The sequence below is a fragment of the Manis javanica genome, chromosome 11, assembly GCF_040802235.1.
Source record: "Manis javanica isolate MJ-LG chromosome 11, MJ_LKY, whole genome shotgun sequence".
Taxonomy (NCBI): Eukaryota; Metazoa; Chordata; class Mammalia; order Pholidota; family Manidae; genus Manis; species Manis javanica.
Genome location: NC_133166.1, coordinates 112,358,116 through 112,380,324, shown reverse-complemented (window position 1 = coordinate 112,380,324; position 22,209 = coordinate 112,358,116). Strand labels below are relative to the sequence as shown.

At 55.1% G+C, this 22,209-nt stretch overlaps 1 long non-coding RNA gene across 1 annotated transcript; it reads right to left on the bottom strand.

Annotated features, from left to right (window-relative positions):
• Window positions 1-17,550: 17,550 nt before the first annotated feature.
• On the bottom strand, window positions 17,551-22,209 carry LOC108409359 (uncharacterized). Its single transcript, XR_012123051.1, has 3 exons — window positions 19,157-22,209; window positions 17,974-18,938; window positions 17,551-17,816 (listed from the first exon to the last, which is right to left on the bottom strand). It is a non-coding gene; the product is annotated as an uncharacterized lncRNA (long non-coding RNA).

Sequence of the window (22,209 nt, the reverse complement as noted above, 5' to 3'; positions counted from 1 at the left end):
TGGGTATCTGTTGGCACGGCCCTAGGGACGGTTCTGTCTCCATCAGATCAAAGGATGATAAGATGTGGGAAGAGAAGGGTCCCAAGAAAGGAGGAGGCATGAGGCAGGGTTGGCCCCTAGCCTCATCCCGGCAGTGGGCTCTGGCCCCTCCCGCCAATATCCCATCAAGCCCCAGGGGTCTGAAAAGCAGGTGCACCAAGAACAGTGACATAGCGGTGGTGTTGGTGACCAGTGACAGAGAAATCTGCAAGGCACGGGTCTCAATTTGTCAACATATTTTTATTGATTGCAGCATACAATTTCAGATAAAGCAGAACATTTGACATGCGGAACAGCTCCAAGTAGGTCTCTCTAATGCTGTGTCCCGAGCAGATTGCCAATGCGAAGATCCCCCTAGAGGGAAAACAAATGATTGCAGCTCGGTCTGAGAGCACATGCCTCTAGGTGGACTGGCCGTTGAGGTTACAGGAGACAAGGGCGAGTCAGCTGGAGTGTGACCTGGGAGGAGCTGGTCAGGAGACAGTGGACATTACAGTGGCTTCCCCTTCAGAACCGGCAGCCAAATCTGGCTTCATTCTACTGGGGTGGGGTGGGCCCTGAGGTGTAGTTTGGGACTCAGCAATGAAGCACAGGTCACACTTTGGGAAACCTGGATGGGCAGGATTCATCTCAGAGTTGACATCAGCGCCTCAGATCTTGCACTGGCAGCAAATGGGGACACAGCAGCCAGACTGGGAGCAGCAGGCCTTGCAGCAGCTGGACTGGGAGCAGCCACAGGACCCACAGGACCCCTTGCAGCCCCCACAGGACCCAGAGGTGCCCTGGCAGCCCCCACGGGACCCACAGGACCCCTTGCAGCCCCCACAGGACCCACAGCCCCCTTTGCCACAGCTGGAGCAGGAACAGGCTGGCACACAGCAGCACAGGGGCTTGCAGCAGCAGACGGGCACACAGCAGCTGGAGCTGCAGCCCCCAGAGCAGCCGCAGGCCCCGCAGCCGGAGCCGCAGCCTCCGGAGCAGCCACAGCAGCCCATGGTTCTGGAGGGTTGAGGGTGGAGTAGGTCAGAGGAGCAGGTGGAGGGGGAGGAGTTCAGGTGTGGCTCCTCCTGGGCCCGGGGCCTTTTATCCCTGCAGGGCCAGGGGTGATGCTGGGCACCGGTTGCTTCCTGGTTCCTGTTTGTGCCATTTCCCCAGGGAATCTCTTTGCCTTGCCTGGTGTGAAGGCCTTTGTTTACAGTGTGCCGGCCCCCCTGCGGACAGTTGGCTGTGGAGTGTTGTTCGGGACGAAAACTGACACACCCAGAGTGTGACCCCCTCTCATGGACACAGGTTCCGAAGCGTGGCGCGCAGTGACTCACTCAGGGACCAGAACAAGAAGCACAGCATGAAGCCAAAGTGGTGAGAAGGAGCAGAACAAAAGTGTCGGGTGAGTAACAAAATGGAAGCTGTTTCTTTGAAAAAATTAATGAGACGCAAATATCTGGAAAACCGTAAAAAAGGAAGCAACGTGCAATAAACAAAATACAAACAGAAAGTTTAAAATCTGGATATAGCAGATTTTACAAAAAGTAATATTGGGAACCAGTTTTGCTAATACATTTGAAATCTAGAAAAGGAACATTTTTGAAAAAAAAAGCTTGAAATGGCAAAATTCAAGACAAGATATCAAATACTTGACTAGATCAAAATCCAATAAAAATGATGATACAAAAATTAAAAAAGTGATGATTCAGTCAGCAGAAGTCTGAAGTCCCTCATGTTCCCAGGCCAGAGGAATTGTAACAGAGATTCCACTCTTACCCAATTTTAGCAGAAAAACAAAAGGGGAAGCTGAGCTCATCTTTCATGAAGCTATTCTGGCTTTGATTTCAAAATTAGTCAAGGAACATAAAATAAAATTATAGGCTCATTTCATTATGAGCAAAAATGCACAGTTTTAAAATCAGCTCTTAGAAGAATCAAATAGATTATTAAAAACACAAGTTGTAATCCAGAGAATATGCCAGAAAATACACCATCATGACTCATTTTGACAATGGCTTAGAGGAGAAGAGAATTCACGTGAGCATCTCAGTAGGGGCAGAGAAAAGGTTTCATGAAACTAGTTATGACGTTGCTGCCCGGAAGTCAAGGATGGAAAGAATTTTCTTTAACTTGATAAAATCTGCCTGTCTTATGCCTGTACCAAACATCATATCCAGTTAAGAAATGTCAGGCACATTCGCTTTAAATTTACCTGTAAGATGAAGATTCCGTCCATCATGACTACGGGAAAAGGCAAATTAGTCACTGGCAGAGGAGATGTCCGTCTACAGAGAAGAGCAAGCCAGGGTCAGCAGAGACAGAACATGAGGAAGAGATTGCAGCCGGGCTGCAGAATGGCAGCTCAGCCTCCCCAAAGCAGCGGTGTTCCCCATCAGGGTGAGAGAGAACACCCCCAGGATCAAAGGTGCTGGCTGCCTGGGAATGCCCCGGACCAGCACCCCCTCTGCAAGCTGACCCTGTTGTGGAAACCTTCCTTGATCCTATGTAGCAATGGAAAGGCGGCCAATTCTCTCCTAGCCAACCTGTCAAGCCTACACAGTTCCAGCGAATCAGAGGGGTTTTTGAGAGACTGAGTTCTGAGATATGTGGGAGCATGAAGTTTCAGGGATCGTGGGCCCTATTAAAATTATCATGCCGTATTTTAATTTCCTGTATAGCTCAACCCTTTGTAGGAATGCACCTTGTTTTAATCTAGATTGATTTGTCTTTTCCTTCCCTCCTTCCTCCCTGCCTCCCCACCTCTTCTGCTTTCTCCGGTGAGTCTGCATAGCTATGGGGTGTCGCTCTGTCTTCCCCAGGTCTGCACAGTCCTGTCTGTCTTCCTCCCCGGGTCTCGCAGCCTCTGCCTCCCCCACCCCCAAGAGCAATGCCAATCAGCTGGACTCGACCCCCTGCCCCACTTCTCCCAAACAACAAAGACCTTTGCTCATCAGACATCCATTCTGACATCATCCAAATGGGTTGGCCAGTGTGGGGAAAATGGAAGCTCCTGTGGGCAGGATCCTCCCCGACCCTAAACTACTTGATGTAACTGGCCTCCTGCTAGGCTACTGCTTCCCCACCTGCGGGCCATGAGCTGTTACTGACTGAGCTCTGCCCAGTGCTCTGGGCGGAGGCAGACGCCAAGGAGGGTTACAGACCTGCAGACGGCTGGATGCAGACGTGACTCTAGCGCTCCCCCTACCGCCGGGAGACTAAAGCCGGGTAGGAACCCTTTTACCCTAAAAACGTCCCCTTGTCCGTCTCACCGAATCTGTAGTGAGCCAGTGGGGGGCTGAGACCCTCAGGTGAGACAGTAACGCTCATTGTTGTGAGGCTGTGTCTGTAACAGCCCAGAATTGTGAGTTCTCTGATATCTCTGATATCCTGGGGAAGCCGAAAGGCAAAACTAACCAGTGCTCATTGTGTGTTAAAATAGGTAAGGCTGTCAAATCTTTCCAATTAAGCCCCATTAAAAGGCAGGGATAAAAAGCCAGCAACGTCAACAACACGGCTTATACCTAGAAATGGCTGCAGGGGCCGAAAGGAATGACAGGGAAATTAATCAGAACGGTACCATCAGGCGCTGGCCTGGTGGGGTTACTGACATCTTTCCCTATACTTCTGAGTTCTTTTTTGCACTACAGTCTTGTATCTTAAGAAATGTAAACCTTTGTGTTACTGATCACATCTGAGAGACTGTGGCCAAGGCAAGGGAGGGCGTTTCTGGGGCAGGGAGGTGACCTAGAAGACCTGTCTCTGCATGTCACCTGAGGAAAGTGGAGAGGACAGGTGATCAGGACAATCAGAGGGTCCAGATGCAATGGGGAAGTGGCAACATTTAGAAAACTAAGTGTTGGATCGGGCCAGAAAGCCCCAAGTCCCACAAACAAATAAGACTTCCCAGGAGGTGCTGCAATCAGTGGATGGAGTGCCCAGGTGCTCAGAGATCCCGGGCCTGGGAGGCCACACCTGAAGTCCTCCCCCTCCCCCTGCTCCTCTGACCTACTCCCCCTCAACCCACCAGAACCCTGAGCTGCTGTGGCTGCTCTGGAGGCTGCGGCTCCAGCTGCTGTGTGCCCATCTGCTGCTGTAAGCTGGTGTGCTGCTGTGTGCCAGCCTGTTCCTGCTCCAGCTGTGGCAAAGGGGGCTATGGGTCCTGTGGGGGCTGCCAGGTCAGCTTCTGTGTCCCCGTTTGCTGCCAGTGCAAGAACTGACGTGCTGATGCAGGGGTCCAGGCTGGCCAGACTCCTGCTCTGAGGCTGTGGATAAAATGAGAGTTCCTGTGGCCAGGACTCTCACCTGGCCCTGGTTGACTAGCCCACTGCACACCTGTGGGCAATCTGACTCTATATAAAGAGCTCCGCCCAGTGCTCTGGGCATGACAGGGTGGCAGGGCTGCAAGGCTGCAGGAGAGCAGAGCAGAGGCTGGAGTGGTGGCAGCACCGAGGACAGAGGCCCAGAGGACAATTGTGTGGGACGACTGTGAGGACAGAGGGGCCCAGAGGCAAGGGGAGAGACCGGCTTGCTGCGTGCAGACTTGCTCTGAGTGATGGGATTCTAGTGACTGACCTGCTACCTGGAAATAAAGTTGGGTATAATCCTTTCACCCCAAGAACATTTTGCTGTCAACTTCTTTGGTCACACTGAATCTATAGTGAACTTGCCCAGGGCTGAAACCCATTGGCAAGACAGGGGCTCTCTGGCTTCACCCTCCATGACTTGATTGTCTGACTTCATCACCTGCATGCCGGAGCTTCTGAAGCCTTCCTCAGGGTGAGGGCAGCCTGGGATCACCTTTTACTGACGAGGCCTCTGGCTCATAGCCCTCCTCTCATCCTGGACCTCCCCCCTGCCCCTGCCTCATTTAAGACCCAAGCCACAGGCCCATGAGCAGCCCAGGCCCCCTTCCTCAGGAGTCCGCCAACTCTCAGGCATCTTTGGCTCTATGTACCAGGACCTCGCCCCCAGGGGCTACAAATAAACAGTCTGTAAGCATGAAGCACATTCCCCAGGGGCCCTGGCCCCTGCTTCTCTCTAACCCCAAAGTGTCGTCCCCCCAGCCGGTTCCCCTTCTTGCCCCAGCGTCCATCATGCAATAAAACCAACATTATGGCTCTGTGCCTCTGGCCCCTCTTGCGCGAGGCTCTGACGGCAGAGGGCAGAACTGAGCCTCACAACTGAGCATGTGAGGCGGAAGCATGAAGGGGCACCCAGAGGGCAGTGTGGGGACTGTTCCTGGGGGGGTGGCATGGCGAGGCCATCCTGTGGGAGGGAGGGGATTTCGGAGCCCTAACACTCTGGTCGAAGGATAAGGAGTCTGTCTCATTAAGAGGTGGGTGACAGTCAGCAGGAGACACACTGAGAGGCCTCTGGTGCCAGGGGAGCAGGTGCGGGGAGCTGAGGAGTCGGGGCTCATCCTGAGTGGAGTGGGGTGTCTCGGAAGGATCAGTGAGGGAGGGGACCCTGTCAGCAAGGCTCTGCATCCTGACCCAAGTGGCAAAATCAGTGCTGCGGGCTGCGTGTCCCCCAGTTCACATGCTGAAGTCCCCACCCTGAGGGCCTCAGGATGGGACCTGATTTGGAAGTGGGGTCACTGTAGATATAACCACTGAGGTCACAGTGGGGCAGGAAGAGCTCTAATCCAATATGGCAGGGGGAACATGGACACAGACACGGACACGGGGAAGGTGCCATGTCAGGACAGAGGCAGAGATGGGCCAATGCCTCTAGGAGCCAAGGAGCCCCACAGATGGCCAGCAAACCCTGGGAAGCTGGGGGACACCTGGCCCAGATGCTCCCTTGTGGTGTCAGAGAACCAGTGCTGCTGACGTCTGGACCTCAGCCCTCCAGCCTTCAGACAGTGGATGCATGGCCTCCACCCAGACTGTTTAAACCACCCATCCCTGGTACTTGGTTGTGACAGTCCTGGATTTGTACAGCCTATTATGAGCCCAGAGGGATTTAATATGGGAGCCAGGTGCTCACATGGTAGATGGCTCCCGGAATCCACAAGGCTCACAGAATCCTGGGCTCTCAAGTGCCTGCTGGGACCGTGGTCCAGGGACCAGGAGCCACCAGGGCTGCTGACTGGCCATCTCGGCCACAGCCACCTTACAAAGCCCATGTGCACAGGAAATGGGCAAATAGGCCACTGGTTGCTACTCAACTAAACCAAATAAAGAGAAGAAAACCAGGTGCCGGGGTCAGCGGGGGTTAGTTTGAGCCTCGTGTGACAGAAGAAAATGACAGTGACTAACTTAGTGGATTTATTGTAGGCGACAGCAGCATACGGAGAGGCCGACCCCGTTAGGGCAGAAGCAGCCACGTGCATGCAGGAGGGTATCCGCTAAGCGCAGCGGAAACTTGGGCTGGAGAGACTTGGAGGCTGACAAGGAGCTGGGTGGTCACCTTGTTGCTCTGGAGAGTAAGTTCACCGAACCAGAGAATGAATGGAGGAGGCGCATCCCCAAAGTGAGATGGGAAAACGCGGCATTGGCACGTTCAAGGCAAGTTTTAAAATCAACATGCTTATTTTTTGACAAGTAAAAAATGTAAGGACATAGCTACTGCGGAGGGTTTTCTAGGAACGCTTGTGTTAATTACAAGTGACGCCAGAGGACTGGGACATCTAATGGAGCGGGAGCATGGACCCCACCGGGGGGCCGGAGTCCCCCACTCGCGGAGCTTCCCAGGTGGTCAGAAGGCCTCTTTCCTGAGCAAACATGGGCTGGTGTAACCTGGTAGCGTCCAGAGGGCCGGAGTGAGCCTTCAAACTAAGCATCAGACTATTCACATTGACAGAGGGCACTGCACCTGATTATCTCCACATTCCTGAACAGGTGTTGATAAAAGCCACCACCTCATGGAGGAACCAGCACAACAGGGCGGCAGTTCCTTAAGCCGATGTCAAGACATGTGTACGTGAGTGTTCACACTTTCCTGTGAACATGCACACCCCTATCTGCAGTATCCCGGCTCCCCCAGCCCTGTGCCTACCACTGAAAGCCATTCCTCTGGAGGAGAACGGCTCGTCACCAGGATGCTGGGGCCCTGCAATCAGGCCCCAGGCCCCCGGAAGCCCTGCCCCCGTCTCCCCGAGTTGCCCCCTTGCAACCCAGGGGCTTTGAATCGCCCAGACCCACACCTGCCCTTCCTGAGTCCCCGGGAGACTTGCGTGTTGAGCGTGTGGCTGTCCCCAGCCCATGGAGGCAGGGCTGTTCATCTCTCTGTTTGGAAGGTGCTAGACACAGATTGTCTGGGGGTTCACCCTCCTTTGTAAATACAAGAAACCTTTATAAGAATGTAATGAAGAGCTTGCAGCTAAATGCACCTTTGACACGTCATTTTTGCAAAGTTGTGACCATAGTTGGGGTCCCTCCTGCTGCCTTTTTTCTCCTAAGTTAGTGGGTGCTCGGGTGAAGCGAGGGCTCCAGAGGCAGGTGCCGCCCAGGGTTTCCATCATTCTTTCTAGTTACACAAATGCCAGCATTACGCAAAACAAAACAGCACCGCTCGCCCTCTCTACAGGTCTGTGATCTGTCATATGCCAAGTTCTTTCCTTGGTCCCACTGGGTCTCTCCCCTCTCTAGGTCGGAGCCTGGAGCACAGGGTCTGTCATGTAGATCACTGCTCTGTTCTGTGTTAACAGTAGTGCCCTGCATACAGTAGAAGTTCAGTCAGTGTCCGGGGAACTTGCACAGCCCTGACCTGCTCTGGACGGGGGTTTCAGAATCTGACCTTTGCCTCTGAGTTGCAGGTGGAGCCCCACCTGGTACAAGACCAGAGAACAGGCCTCCTCGGAGCAGCCGCCAGGGGGCGCTGTTGACTGCGAGATGGCAGTGGAGAACCGGAAGCGCAAAGGGAGATCCCCGCCGCACCCAGGCCCTTTTTACCATGTTCCGTATTCTCTCAAAAGGTAAAATATAATAGTTTGGGATATTTAAAATTTAAGAAATCTGAAAGGCACGCAGAAGAGCTGGAGAAGTTATCTGAAGAGGCACATATTTGACAAAGAGCTATTTTAAGGATACTATGAATAATTTAAATGTAATATTACTAAGAATCACTTCTATGAATGATTTTTAAAAGACAGATAATTCAATAGAAAAGTGGATAATAGATTTGAACAGACACTTCACAAATAAGATAGCCAAATGGTAATTAACACAGTCAAAGCTGCTCAGATTCATCAGTCATCAGAAAAACACAAAACTATAGTCCAGTGTGATCCCACTATGCATGGGTAAGAAGGCTAAAGTGAAAGTGACAAAATACTAATGGAAGGATGTGGGTCAGCTGGAACCCACACACGTGCAAAACTTGGCATCGCCATTTTTGAGAACTGTGTCCTTCTGGTCCGGCAAACCCTCTCTGGTTATACACCCCACGGAAAGCAGTGGTGATGTCAACCAAAAACTCATATGCAAAAACATGCTAAACCACATTGTTCCCGATATCTCAGAGCAAGAAACATTTCAAGTGTCCATCAACCACAGAGCAGATAAGTAAATGGAGATGTGTTTGGGCAGTGGATGCTACAGGACAAGGCAGAGAATGGACGCCACACATGACAGCATGGACACAGCCACAGATGGAGATGCGGGACAGACTAGCCACAGAGAGTGCATCCTGAGTCCACACTCATGATTTTCCAGAAAAGGGAACATCAGTCTCTGGTGGTACAGGGAGAAGGGTGGCTGGGTCTGAACCCGTGGGGGGAGATGGGGAGCCTTTTAATCACACAGCTGATTTCCACGGAGAGACGGGAACCATAAGAAAGAATGAAATTGAAACGCTGGCAATGGAGACCTCAGTAACAGAAACAGGAGCCTTGAAATGGCTGAGGAAGGAAACTGAAGTTAAAGATAGGCCAGTAAGTAGAGAGGCCTCCAACTGAAATGCAAAGGGAAAAAAGAGCAAAGAAAACAACCCCCAGAGCACCCAAGGGCAGTGTGATGTGTGATTCGGATCCCAGGAAAAATAAAAAAAGGAAAAAGGGCAGAAGAAATCATGGATGAGAATTTCTCCAAATTAGTGGGAGACACCAAACCACAGACCCAAGAAACCCAGAGAATGCTCAGGATATAGACCAAAACACACCCGTGTGCACACCACCGGCCAGGCAAATTGTGTTTAGACTGATGAAAGCCAGAGATGAGAAAATCTGAGAAGTGACCGGAGTATCAAAGCTGTCTTATCTACAGAGCAATAAGGCTAGGAATTATAACAGATTTCTTATCAGAAACTGTGCATGAAAGACAACAGAGTTATCTTTAAAGTGTTGACAGAAAATCAGTCAACCAGAATTCTATATCCAATAGAAATATCTTTCAGAAGTAAAGGAGAAAAAGAGACATCCTTGAGCAGACAGAAACAGGGACCTTATTTCCAACAAACCTGCCCTGAAAGAGAGTTCTTCAGGACAAAGAAGTGTGACATAGGTCAGACACTTGACCTACAAACAGAACGAAGGGTGCTGCAAAGGGACAAAATGAAGGTGAACTGTATTTTCCTTATTTTTAATGGCTGTGCAAGATAACTGTTTCATGCAATCATAGTCACAGTGAATTGGATCAGTATAGTTCATGGGCAAGTGGAGTGTATGGCAACCATGGCAACAGGCCTAGGAAGGAGGAATTGGGCAAAAAGATCCTTATCTAACCCAGGAAGCAAGACAGTATTATTTGTGAGTGGATTCAGATTATTTTGAAGTGTATGTTGTAAATCCCAGGGCAACCACTAAAACAATGCTTTTTAAAAAGAGAAGTAAATAAGTCAATAGAAGAGATAAAATAGAATAAAAGAAACCTAAAGAAGGAAAGCAGCAGAAGAAAAAAGAAACAAAAAACAACTGTGACAAATAGAGAGCAACTGCTGAGATAACACCTTTTAGGCCGCTATACCGTCTATCACTTTAAATGTGAATGTCCTAAACCCATAGGTTAAAGACAGAGACCGTCAGAGTGGATAGAGAGGAAATATCCTGGCATGTGCTGTCATAAGGAAGCCACTGTATAGTACAGCCTAGCTAGGGGGAAGTAAAGAGGTGGAGAAAGATACACCATGAGAACACAGAGTGATGGTACATTTTGCTAAATGGAGGGTTACGTAACAGTATGAATGCAACATATTGATACAGGGGCCTGTTGAGGAGGGAAAAGCAAACAGTTAGGCACATACTAACAGGGCTTCAAAGTACAAGAGCCAAGATCTTGATCTGAAAGCAGAGCAGACACATCACAAGGCTAGTTGGAACCTTTCACCCTCCAGCCTCAAGATCTGGTAGAACAAGTGGGCCGAGGTCAGGAGTGTGGAAGATTCTAGGCAGCCCTGCCACGCAACTCCACCCAGCTGACGTTATGGAACGTTCACCCCGCAACAGAGAAAATGCCTTCTCAACGGCTTGTGGATCATCTGCCAAGACAGATCATATTCTGGGCCATCAAAGCATCCTTAACGAATTGAAAAGAGCAGAAATCATATGAAGTATGTGTCGAGCACGCGGTGCCTGTTACCAGGAGTAGCTGTCCCAGCACTTGGGTCCAGCGCATCTGGGTGTCAGACTTACCAAGGAAAATATGAGGTGGTCAAGCGCTGGACGAACAACAGCAAACAAACGGAAGGGGAGCAGGACCAGCCTCAGCAGGGGGCATCAGTCCCCCATGGTCCCCCACAGGGGACACATGCAGCTGTGGAGTTTACCCAGGTGATATATGACACACATGCCATCCTTATGAGGCCAAGCAGGAGTCTAAGACTGCGCCTCCCAACCAGAGCAGGATTAGACCTGAAATCAACAATGTGGAGACGTCCCTAACCATCTGAAAATCAAACAACACACCTCCAAGTAGCTGCACGTCGAAGAGGGGGTCTCAGTGGAGATTTTAAGTGAAAATGAAAATGCATTTTGAAACCTGTGGAATGCAGCGAGGGGCACGCCTTGTGGGATTCATGGCACTGAGCACACAGATGAGCAAAGGAAGGCTGCTGGCGGATGAGTGAACTTGGACCTCAGGAAGCCGGAGAAAGAGCCTTCGATTGACGCAAACCCAAGCGTCAGGAAGGAAACAGTGGTGATTAGCGCAGAAACCAACGGAACTGGAAACAGAAACAAAGTCCCAGTGAAACTGAGAGGCCATGAAGGCAGTCATGTAGCCGGGCTGACTGACAGACAGAAGATGGAAATTCCCACTGCCAGGCGGGGAGCAGGGGCACCGAGCCCGCCCCGCAGACAGCATGGAGGCCTGGGAGCAGCTCTCTGCCCACCAGGTGGAAATACTTAAAATCCAGCTCGCCCTAAGAACCCATCACGCCCACAGATGCTGCAGGTGGCTAAGACCCTCCGAGCGTTTTCTGCAGCACAGGGGCGGTTGCATGCTAAGGGTAGTGGACAGGTGCCCTCTAGGTGCACAGAGAAATAGTGGTGGCCGTGGTAGGAGGCAGTGTTTCTTGCTGGGAGTTGGTTAACACTTGGAATTTCTGATGTTTGGATGGAAAAGTGTCACAAAGGATCACCTTTTATTGTGACAGTTTGACAGCCTTGAAAGTGACATGAAAAACATTTGAAAGTTCCAGCCCCATTCAGCGGTTCAGGGATTCTGCTAGCAGCTTGGAGCCCCTGCCGTTTGCAGTCTTACGGTTCGGGTTCCAAGCTCCCCAGGCAGCCTCCCAGCCCCGGCGTTGCAGGCAGGCATGGAAGGCACAGCCCCTGCCCTCCTGCTCAGCGCCTTTGCCACAGGAGAGGTGCAGAGTGGCCTGCCCTGCGGACCGAGCCCTGGCTTGGGGAAAGGTCATTCTGGGGGAAAGAACTGCCTCAGTTGACAGCTGCAGCCCAAGGCGTGGGCAGTGAGGGGTGGCTATCTGTGACAGGGGGAGAAAGGGGCTGCGGTTTCCTGTCCACCAGAGATGCCTGTGGTTTGTCATTGTGACCAGACCCATCGGGGCCATGTTTCAGCACGGCCAGTCCTGAGCTGCTCCCTCACCCCAGGGAGGGAACCTCTTTGTGGGGTCCACGCCCCTCACCTGCCTCGGGCCCAGGTGGGGAAAGGGTCTCTTCCTGCTTTGAAGCTCCCCTCCGTGGCTCACAGCTGGCGTGCCATTCGTGGGCAGAGATCTGGGCTCAGACTCATTCTGCCCTCAGGCTCCTGGTGGGGACTGAGGACTCGCCCAGCCGGAGAGACAAGAAGACAGCTGACCCATTTCACGGAGACTCTGTGCAAGACTTCAAGCTGGTTTTAACCTTCAAAAACCAGCAGGACCTTAGGAGGTTAGAGAAAGGGGAGCTCCCGTCCAGTGGAGCCCTTTTAGAGTAAGATGTGTAGCTGAGAGCGGAGTTTGCACCCTGCCACCTGCTCACTCATCATTTCCGGAGGAAGTAGGTCCAAGCACACAGGAGCCACAAAAACAACACAGTACCTTTGTTGTTTTGCCAGCAGAGAACTCGTACTTCAGAAAAATCAGTCAAGTCACAAAGTTAAAAAATTATAGAGTCACTGTTGGCTGTTCGGTGTGTCTGCTGTGGGGTCTGGTGGAGGCACTCAGTGCCCTCAAGAGTTGACAGATGGACCGACGGGTCACTGACGGTGTCCGAGTCCCTCGCTCCTTGTGACTGTCTTCAGGCGACGGGGGACTCACACTCTTCCCTGCTGGACCCCACCTGCCTCCTTACCCTCTGGTGCTCCCGGTGCCTGTTGGCCCTGTTCCTGCTCGAGTGGACTTACTGTTGTTTCTTATATGTAAAGGTATCGATCAAGGTTCTCCAGAGAAACAGAACCGACCCCATGTGTGTATATCGTGTTGGTCCCCCCGCCCCAGTTTATTTTAAGAATTAGCTCATGAGGTTGTGGGCGAATCTGGAAACCACAGGGCAGGTTGGCCGACGGGAAGCTCAGGAGGGCGTCTCTGTTGCAGCCTGGAGGGTGAATTCCTTTTCCAAGAAACCTCAGTCTTTGTGCTGAAGGCCTTCAACTGATCGGACAGGGCCACCCGCATTAGGGAGGGTGACCTGCTTTACTCAAAGTCTGATTTCAGTGATAATCTCATCTGAAAAATACCTTCGCAGGGACATCCAAACGGGTGTTTGACCAAACAGCTGGGCATCACACATGGTTAACCAACGTGATATGCACACAAGATGCTGTTGAAATTGCCTGCTCTCTGTAAGTACGAGAGGGCTGTCTGAATCGTTCCAACAGCTTTGATGTCACCTGTGATGAAGGTGTGGGGTGGCTGCTGGCTCGGCTAGCAGCTGTCACCCTAAGTGGTCCTGCTGTTCTGAAGGTGGGGAGCAATCAGAAGGTACAAGGGCAGGTGCTTGGGGTATCCTGGGGCAGCCCTGACCGCTGTGCAAGACCAAGGCCATCCAGTCCAGGCAGGATGTTCTGGGCAAGGCTGACATGGTGACAAGGGCCCAAGGCCACCAGGACCACGTGAGACGCCCTTGCCCCCCCGCCCCCAGGCCATGCTGGGCCTGTGCCCGGGCTGCTCCCCAAACACGCCCGACAGGGCTTTCTTCCTGGTGGTCCTCATTCTGGCCTCCTCTCCCGGGCGAGGAGCACCTGGTCATTGCCACGGCCCTGGGCACTGTCCCTGAAGCCAGCCTAGGGTGGGGGCTTCCCAGCTGATGCTGCTGGCACAGGAGAACTGGTTCCACCTCACCACATGCCCCCAGAGTCTTCAGGTGCCACCTTCCTCTGCCTCCATGGAAATGTGCACCTGGAGCCCCAGGCCTGGGCTGCATCACATGAGATGGGGAGGCACAGGACATCCAGTGACCCCTTGTCCTCACCCTTCAAGCCAGAGAAAGGTGGAACTGATGTTTGAGAAGCGATGCAGGGGTACCGGGCCCCCCGCCTGCCCTGCAGCCTCTCCCTGCCTGGCAGAAGTTAGGTGATGGGAGCCCAGGCTTCCTTGTCACTGGCATTTCAACAGCACCTGGGAGGCCTCTGCCTGAAGCGCAGACTCTACTGGCTGTTTAAAAGAGTGCAGAAAAGCAGGAAACCCTAAAGAAGAAAAATGTGATCACTGGCTTAGACCTAACCGGGCCCGAGTCCTCTGGGTCTGCCTCGCACTGCTGTGGAGCGGCGCACAGCGTGCCGGGCAGGTCCCCTCTTTCCACCCCATCACCTGGCTTTGCACCTGTTTGTGTGAACGTGGGCACACCCTAGCTGCTCTATGAAGAGTGCTGTCAGGAACTTTAGCTCCGTCCTGTTGAATTCAACGTTGGCATCTGAATTTGACTCGGTGATTTAAAAAACAAAAAATTTTTGCACGTGTCTTGTGTTTGGAAATGTCCTCTTCCAAGGACAAGTGGACGTGGTGCTGCGCCAGCCACCAGAGGGGGCGGATGCATGGCAAAAGGACCGAGGGCCTGGGCCTTTGGAGTGGAGGGAAAGTGGGTGCCCCGTGGGGAGGGCGGCCTCATGGGGAGGGACCCTGCGGGCAGAAGGCGCCCCTGCACCCTGGGAGGGCGGCCCAGAGGGAGCTGCAGGGGAAGGGATGGCGGGCGTTTGGTTCCCCCTCGGGGATAAAGAGTCACCCGGCTCTGCGTCTGGATACTCCTTTATGGCCAGGGAGACCAGAGAGCTCCTGATCATGTCCTGGGGGTCCGTCATTTGTGTTTTGTGTGCAGGACGGAGCAGCCCCATCTCAGAAACTGCCCACCTCCCAGATGCATGGGTGTGCCCAGTGTATGCTTGCGGCTGGCCCCTTTCCACCCACCCCACCTGCCCCCAGGCACTGCTGCTCAGCATGCGGCCACCCTCGGCATTGCTGGCCCCTGAGTGCAGAATTGGAGGCTCTGGTGCTTTGGCAGGACAAGCCTGACTGGTCACAGAGCCAGTGGCTTTGGACTGAGCATTGGAAAAGGACCAGACACTTAAGGATTCTGGGCCCGTCCACTCTCCCAGGCCCCCGAGAGGAAACCAGAGTGTGCTGCCCTGGGCCTGCAGCGCCCTCTGACTCCCCCTGTCAGTGACTGGCTCTCCGTCTCCATCTCTCTCCTGTGAACGGGAGGGAAAGGCCCCCGATGGCCAAGGCACCTGGGGAGGGTGTGGCATCACCTGATGGTTGGGGACTGGGGCACTCGGGAGCCACGGGCAGCCCAGGCTGGCAGAGGCGGTGGTTGCAGGGCCTCGAGTCCATGCCTCTCCTGCCCAGTGAGGTGCCTGGGGCCGAGTGGATCCTAGAGCTGGCGGGCTTCCCAGGGAGACAACTGGCTGGCGCTCCGTCTGTTTGGCCGGATCTTAGCTCTGCGGCGGGCTCAGGGACTGGCCGCAGAAAGGAGGCCGCCCAGGGCAGCAGCTCCAAGTGAGCTTGCTGACCTTCTTTACGCCCAAGCTGGGGCCTGCACTGGCAGCCTGGGGGCTGGAGGGGTTGGGCAGTGACTGCTGGGGACACATCCCTGGGACAGTGTCAGGGAGGTGTCGTTTTGCGGGTGCTTCTCTGAGGGCTAGAGCTGCAGGTGCCCCTCAGTCCTTCTCATGGTGGCCCAGTGACCACGGAAGGTGGCCCCATGCAGGAGGCCTGCCCTGAGGTGGACTTGGGCTGGACTCTGTTATTCGGGTTTCCGTGCACATTGAAGAGTGCACGGTAGGGCATTCTCTGTCACTTGAACAGCGGAGGCACAGCTGTGCCAGCAAAGGCCAGGCCATCTGGGGCAGGCCTAGAAGACATGTGGTGCCTCCTTTTGGGGTGCAGTGGCCGGTGCTCGTTGGGGAGCTCGGGGCCTCCTCCAGTCGGGATGCTGAGGGGCAGGGCTTCGGTCTGGGGTGCTTGCCTGTCCTCAGGTCCCAGGAGATGGGAAGGACCCGGCTTCCTTGCCTTTAGTGGTGGGGAGAGACTCCTGCATCCCACAGAAACCACACTCACCGGGCTCCCCCAGAGACACCACGGGGCCCATAGGGAGGATGGTTGGTTCCTGCGAAACCAAATGAAACACTAATGTTCTCTCCACATGCCCAGGGGCCCTTAATGACACTCAGCAGCCTTTATAACAAAACCCAGTGTCAAAGAGAGAAACTGCTTACACAAACGCCACCGTTTTTCAAGAGCCAATGGGGAACATAGCTCTAAAATATAAAGTCCCGAACTGTCATCACCAAAACGAGGACTAAGTCAGAGAGTCCCCTGTCACCAGCGTGATTCATGGTGGTGCTGGCGGTGAGGCCGACACAGTGAACCCTCCTGGCCTAGGCTGGGCATGACGCCGTCTCTGCTGAGCGTGGAGAGCATGTGGCATGGCGGAAAGGGCACATCCACGACAAATGGCCTGCAAGAGAGACTCGAACTCCCTGCAATTATTTGGGGTGCCTGGGGTTGCCCAGGTCTGAGGGGTTTCCCAGGATGGGGAGTTTCAGAGCAAAATCCGGAGAAGTCCTGGGCCAGCTTGGTTGCCCTCTGGCCCATGACCCATGGGGCGCGGGCCATGGCCATGCCTGCTTCCTCACCCGCCCAGATGAATGACCTCACGTGTGGCCCCCCACTGTGTCTGTATGGCTGCTGCCTTGTTCACATGCACTGACCACTAATATTTCCTCTTGCATGAGAATTTCCCATGTGAGTTATTTGCCCCATATTCTACTACTCTTTTTCTTCCCTTCTTTTTAGATTGGAATTGCAAATATCCCTTGGGTCCTCAGGCCCACTTGGACCTGAGTCTTAACTGAGACACATCAGCCTAAAGGTTTTCACAGACATGGCTGTCCCTGGCCGCACTGCGTGTCATGGAAACAGCAAAACAACACAAAGTGAATGATCTGGAAATAATGTGATTTTCCACCAGCAGGCTGATTTTCCATCAGCAGGCTGAGACAACTAAACTATGGACGGATGAGGTACATCTCCATGTGTGACCTTAAGATATGCCTGTTTTAGAAATAAAATAGATATCTGGAAATGTGTGCCCATTAGCACAGAATGCTGGGTAGAATTTTTGCCAAAAGTGCTACTATTGATAGTGCGATTGGAACTAGAAGGGTCTGGGGAACGTTTTCACTTTTAACTGATTTGCTATATTGTTTGCCAACAATTGGACACCCCTTTTATCATTAAAACAAGGAACAAATTAGAGAAAATTTGTCAGGACATAGAGCAACATGCATATTGTCACCCTGTTTAAGCAAACACGATTGACAGAGGAGTTAGAGAAAAGATTTCCAACAATAACTTTTTAAAAAAGAAAGCAAAAGAATTGACTCAACTGAGAATTGACTCGGCTGAGATAAAGGAAGAAACCGGAAAATTTAACAAAGCGGAAACCCGGTGTTCGCTCGTTGACAAGATCTTGGCAAGTGGGATGGAGGAGGAAGGAACCCCGCGTGCAGGGTGGACGCCTGTGCATGCCCGGCCTGAGAGGCAGTCCTGTCCCACCCGGATGGAGGAGTGGTAGCCCGGGCAAGGTGGACACACAGACCCCAGACTCACAGCTCCCCCTGACGTTACCAGGGACACGAGAGGCCCAACTATGGAATGGCCAGAAAGAAGTGAAATGAAAGAGGGTTGCAGCCACAGGTCCTATGTGGTGACATTGATTTAGATGACTTTATTTAATAATAAAATGCGTGAAAGAATGGAAAGGCCCACCAGAAGGCTGTCCTGGAGAAGGGACACCATGCAGGCAGGGCCCCTCTGCCCAGCCCCGTGTGCAGCATTCGCAGGCCCTGGGAGAAGAGCCGCATTGCACTGGTCAGTGCCAGACTCCGCGGAGGCTTTTTCACTCTTGGTACAGCGGGAAGCCACTGACTGAGGCTCTGAAGAGGGAGCGGTGGGGATGGTCGTGTGCTTTGGGACCGCTGTCACCGCGCCGTGGTCAAGGGTAGTCAGAGGAGGGAAGAAGGGAGAATGGCTAAGTTAGCAGAAAAAGCTGTGGGCACGTGACGAATGGTGGGAGCCGGGGCAGAGGGAGGGGCTGTTGGCCACAGTGCAGGGCACAGCGAACGGGAAGCCCACCTCAGAGAGGAGCCAGGGTGGGCGGGGAGCGCCAGATGCGTGCAAGTCCTGCACTACTCTACGGCCTCGCCCTGGGGGCCCGGCTGTGGGCTGCAGGTGGAATCTGGAATTTCTTGCACACAGACGTCCAATCAGAGAGAGAAAGGGGGGAGAGGAGGAGGGGGTGGGAGAAGAGAGGAGGCCATCAGGTCAGTGCCTAAGGGACAAGAGGAGCAGCTGAAGCAGGACCAGCCGAGGGCGTGGAGGGGCCCGTGGGGCAGAGGGAAGCAGGGCGGGCGGCCCATGACGAAGAGGGGGGGTTGCTGTGGCCTTGGGCTCCGCGGTTGGGAGGACGCTGAGGGCCAAGCTGGTGCTGGGTGGGAGGTGGCCGCTACTCAGAAGCCCATGCGCTGGCCAGTCACATCTCCTGCTAGTGTTTCCAGGCGGCTGCTGCTTCCCCCAAACAGACTTGCTCCACCTGGGCTCCATCCACCCCTTGTTGGAGGCACAGGGCCGCAGCTCCTGGCAGGGCAGGCAGCTCTGACATCCACCAGTGCCCCCGTGCCCGCAGTGCCCAGTGGGAGGGTGGGGGGACAAGGACAGGGAGCCAGATGACACCAGCGCAGCTGCTTGTTGTGGCAAGTAGCAGACATTGAAGCAAATGGCAAACGTTACAGGGGGGATGGACCCTGTGGCGACCCCCAGTGAGTGGTGTGCAGGGAGCAGGCAGAGCACGGGGCAGGGATGAGGAAGGGACGGGGAAGGGAGGAGGCAGGCAGGGCGCAGAGCAGAGGGCAGAGCAGAGGGCAGAGCAAGAGGGCCCCAGAGTGGGCAGCTGCCTGTGGTGCACTGTGGACGCCTTCACCACTCATCAGCCTGTGTGGCCAGCCACAGGAGGGCTGCACGGGGGCGGCTGGGCCTTGCAGCCACAGCGCACAGCTCGGCCGTGCACATCCGCGCGGGCTGCCTCTCCCCACACAGCAGGGCTGCAGGACCAGAGCACAGAGACACAGAGTGGGAGGCGCCCAGTCCTGGACGCCCCAGCCGCGCCCTTGGCAGAATGCCCCAGGACCGCCAGGACCTGCCACCCACTCAGACTGCTCTGGGGTGGGGGTGGGGGCAGGGCTGGCACACAGGGACTGGCAGGCCTCCACCTGGGCCCCGGCCGTCTGCTCGCACGGAGTCCACGCTCCCACACGCTCACCAGCCTGAGGATCACTTTCCTTCTTGAGGCCTTCTTGGGGTCGGAGCCACAGGCTCTGCGCACCAGCAGCCTTAGCGTTCCCCAGGGCCTCCCTAAAGGCCGTTCCTCCCTTGTTCCAGGACAGCCGGTCCTGGGGGGCTGAAATGAGCAGCTCTGCGGACAAACCTCTTTTCTGTGACGATGAAGAGGTTTCCTTCCAGCCATGGCAGGGGCTGAAGGGGGTCACTGCACAACTGAGATCCTGCACGAACGTGGGAGCCTCCTCTCCCCGCCAGCTGCAGGGATTCACAAGGGCGTATGGCCCCTCACCCCCGCTTCCCATTGGAAAAGCCGCTACCTTCTGCCTGCCACTTATAACTGAAGCACTGCCCCTGCTCCCCTGGGCCTGCGTCCCTTTGTCACTGAGAAACACAAACACAGGTATTTTTAAATAAGCCAAATTAAATTAATACCAAACAAGTTCAGGTGTGGTGAACACCTGTGACTGTCCTGTCAAAGTTTGTTAACCATGAACATCTAGCGAACTCAAAACCTAACAGAACACCAAAACCCAAAGAAAAGGTTAACACCGGGTCTGAAAACTGTTCATCCACTTAGTTACAAAGAAAGAAACGCAGGGGAAGGAGGACAGGGCACCCGCTCTCCACCAAAGCGGTGGCCGCAGAAGGTGCTGTCAGAGCGGGAGCCGGCGTGGACAGGGCGGCTGAGCAGAGCCGCCCAGGGGAGGTGGGAGCCCCTCTGGAGGCAGCCTGGCCTCCAAATTCTCCCCGAGCTTCGAGTGGCGATCTCTCCGCTGCCATCGTCCCCGCGGAGGCACCGACAGGGTGGTCGTAGAAGTGGCGCTGGTCGAGGACCTCCAGCACTGCACTAGGAAAGGCACGGCCTCGCCTGGGACATTATTAGGCCATTAACATCCTGGATGTGAGGAAGATGAATGTCGTGGGAAATGCACGGAAATACTGGACTATTTACATGACCACACGATTTGCAAGCAGGAGTCAGGGTGTGCGTGGAGTCCGTGGATGGCTGCCCAAAAAGTGCCAGGCATGGCACGTCTCCCGGTGAGATGACAGCCACTTTCATTAATGTCTCCTGCTTTTCTATAATAAAAAAGTCTAATTCTAAGTTTCTCAAGACGTAAGAATGATTTTTGAGGGGGGAGTGTGTGAGGAATACCCCAGCAGCAATGACTTAAACAGGATGGAATTAATTCTCGATCACACTTGTGCAGGCACGTCGGGATGCAGGGTCCCCTGAGGCTGGTGTGCAGAGGCCCCAGCGCAGAGCCAGGGATCCAGGCTCCTGCTGTCTTCCCACCGCGCAGTCCTAGCAGCAAGTCTGTCCTCAGAGGCAGAAGCCAGTGGATGCCGGGGCACTGCCATCTCAGCAGCATCGTACAAGCAGGAAGGAGCGCAGGGGGACGACCACAGCGTGCTCTGACCAGCCGTGTGTGCCTCCCTGAGAGTGAGACACAGCGCTTCCAGAGGCCCTGGCACTCGCACCCCCAGGGGTGGACCCAAAGAGTAAGCAGACGCTGAGCACCCACCTTCATGGTGGCGGTGCTCACAACAGCCCAAAGGCCCGACCTCCTCAACAGGTGACGGGTAAACCAAGTCCATCCACTCGGGGACTGTCCCTCAGCCTTGAAGGAGAGAACCATGGCCACACTGCAGCGCGGGGGACTGAGGACGCTGTGCCTAGGGAAATGGGCCGATGCAGAGGGACAGACGCTATGTGACCCCCTCCCAGGAGGGCCTGGAGCAGCCAGATCCATGGGCACAGGGAGTGGGTGGGGGCGCCCGGGCGAGGGAGGGGCGGGGGAGGGTGTTTAGGGGCACAGGGCTCCAGTCTGGGGAGATGGGGAGCTCTGGAGGCAGTGGGATGGCTGCAGACAGCGTGAACGTGCCTAATCCTGCTGAGGGTGCCCTGAGATGTGGCAAAGATGGCGAGTTTTATGTTGTATGTATTTTGCCACCATGACAAGCAGGGGAAAGGAAAAGAGGAGGGAAAGGGTGGCCACCAGGTCGTTTGTCCTCAGTATCCCCAGGGAAGGGGCCAGCAGAGGCCTGGGTCCAGTGGGCCAAGGGGCAGGGAGGAGGGTGGGTACGGCACTGGCTCTGTCTCTGGGTGGAATGAGGGGGTCGGGAGCCTGGGTGCAGCCGAGAAGCCGCCCCACCTGGATGGTCCTGGGGCAAAGGCATCGACCCCCTAGGGATCTGGGTCAGGTCAGGCGGGGTGCAGGGAGTGGTGTGCCCTGGCTGGCACCCAAGAGGGGCTGAGTGCCAGGCAGTGGGGGGCCTCCTCTTAAGCAGGAGGTCCCCAGGGTGTGGCCGTACAGCCCCCAGACGGAGCCCCAGGGACTGGTGCTGGGCAAGATGGCCTTGGGGGCCTCGGGGGGGAGCCTGCAGGTAGTGGGGGTGGGGGAAGGGACTCGGAGGCCACAGCAGGGCCCAGCCTGGAGCAGCCCCCGCAGCCAAACATCCCAGCGGGTGGAGTGCCTGTAGGTCAGGGGACAGGTGGGAGGGGAGGGGCCAGGAGCCCCTCAGCTTTGCCACTCCAGGACCCCAGCCATGAGCCCACCCAGAGGCTCCTGTGCTGTCAGCGCCCCCGCTGGGCCCTGGGCTCGCTTGGTCGGCTGGACCTCGGTCCCCGGGCACCTGGCTCCTCACTGTCCGTCCGGCTCAGCCACAGACCCCGTGCCCCTCTCGGCCTCTGCGTCCACGACACTCCACGGGGCGCCAGCTCCTGTCCTCTGGGCCGGCAACGGCTTGGGCTGGGCGGCCCGCTGCCCTCCACCCGAGGCCGTTCGCTCCCCACCCAGGGCCCCAGCCCGTCCGCACTGCCAGCCCCGACGCCGGCTGACCACGCGGGGGGCCGGGCCCTGAGCCGGGCTGAGGCCGCGTGCCCCGCGTGATGGCGCGGACGGTCCCGCGGGGGCCCGGGCAGACCTGCGGAGCGTTACCGGGGAACGAAGGCGAAGGAGGCGCGCGGGCGGCCGCGGTGTCCGTCCTGTAAGCAGTCGGCCTCTGGACGCAAACCAGGCTCTGGCCGGG